The sequence below is a fragment of the Falco biarmicus genome, chromosome 6 (assembly GCF_023638135.1).
Source record: "Falco biarmicus isolate bFalBia1 chromosome 6, bFalBia1.pri, whole genome shotgun sequence".
Taxonomy (NCBI): Eukaryota; Metazoa; Chordata; class Aves; order Falconiformes; family Falconidae; genus Falco; species Falco biarmicus.
This window is the reverse complement of record NC_079293.1, coordinates 73,438,389-73,439,830: the sequence shown is the minus strand read 5'-3', so window position 1 is coordinate 73,439,830 and position 1,442 is coordinate 73,438,389. Positions and strand designations below refer to the sequence as shown.

Genomic DNA, 1,442 nt, shown 5'->3' with positions numbered 1-1,442 from the left:
GATGTTTATACTAAGTCAAGGACTTTTTGGTTTCTTGGGCCCTGCCAGCAAGAAGGCTGGAGGAGCACAAGAAATTGGGAGGAGACACAGCCAGGACGTCTGACCCCAACTGGCCAAAGAGGTATTCCATACCATGGGATGTCATACTCGGTATATAAACTGGCAGGGGTTGGCCAGGGCCTGGGGATGGTTGCTCAGGGACTGGCTGGGCATTGGTCAGCAGCTGGCAAGCAGTTGCGTTGTGCATCACCTATTTTCTTTCCTCCCTTCCCTTTGGATTTCATTCCCCTCCCCCTCTGTCTCCTTTTCATTATAACCCTTCTTGTTCTTACTGTTCTTTTATTTCAACTATTAATTTGTTTTATCTCAGCCCTGAGTTTTGCATTCTTTTACGATTCTCCTCCCCATCCCTCTGGGTGAGAGGAAGCAAGCAAGCGGCTGTGTGGCACTTTATTACTATCTGGGATTTAACTGCAACAGCAATCCTTATTTCTAAAAGAAGGCTGCCAAGTCGTAGCAGTGAGGGGTCTGAGATGCCTGGCTGCTGCATCCCTCCACCCTGACCCACGGGCAGCGTGTCTGCACCCGGATCACAAGGCTGGGTGTCTGAATCACACAGAGGCCAGGCTTGGATCAGCCCTGCAGGCAGGTGGCCTCTGTGCTTTCCATGGCGCTCACTGATGGTGCACACAGAACTTTGTGAGACACTGACAGTCAGCAGCAAGACCAATGTGAGCCTCAGAGTACATAACATGCCAGGACAGCCTGAGAGTGCTGGGTCTGTCCAGGCTACAGGGCAGCAGTTCAGGAGGCATCTTCACTCTGCCGTGGGATCAGCAGAAGGCACCGAGATGGGACAATAGCCAGGAGGAGGAAGGCCCTTGAGGTGGGAGAGCAGGAGGAACCTCCCCAAGCTAAAAGTGTCGAGCCAGGCAGGAGTCGAACCTGCAATCTCCTGATCCGTAGTCAGGCGCGTTGTCCATTGCGCCACTGGCCCTGGCCCCTCACCACCCCTGTGGTCCTGGCAGGCTTCCTGTGTCCTTCATTCTGGAGAACTTCCCCTGAACCCATCACAAGGACACCAAAGAACATCCGAAGCAACATCAAGCAGTGACGAACATCAGCTGGACAATCCAGCCGCCCTGCGATTCAGCTTAGGCTCTTTGTGACCTGCTACAGTGATAGGTCTGGGAGGCCCTGTCAGAGATCAAATCGTACTCAAGATAGATGGTGTTCCTTGGTCTCCTCTTGACCACTGAGGAAATGATCTCTTCAAAGAAACCTATCGTGCTGGCAAAAAGTGGTCTGGTGTTGGTAAATCCATGATCCCTGTTTCCAGTCATTTTCATGTCCCTCCTCCATTTGGGCATGGCTTTCAGGAATATTTCTTCCACCGCCTTCATGTGGGCTCTGAACTGATGCTGACCAGATTAGAGGTCCCT

The 1,442-nt window shown here is 52.2% G+C and overlaps 1 non-coding gene across 1 annotated transcript; it reads right to left on the bottom strand.

Annotated features, from left to right (window-relative positions):
- Positions 1-924: 924 nt before the first annotated feature.
- TRNAR-ACG (transfer RNA arginine (anticodon ACG)) lies at positions 925-997 on the bottom strand. The gene has a single exon. It is a non-coding gene; the product is annotated as a tRNA-Arg (tRNA).
- Between the last annotated feature and the right edge of the window lie 445 nt (positions 998-1,442).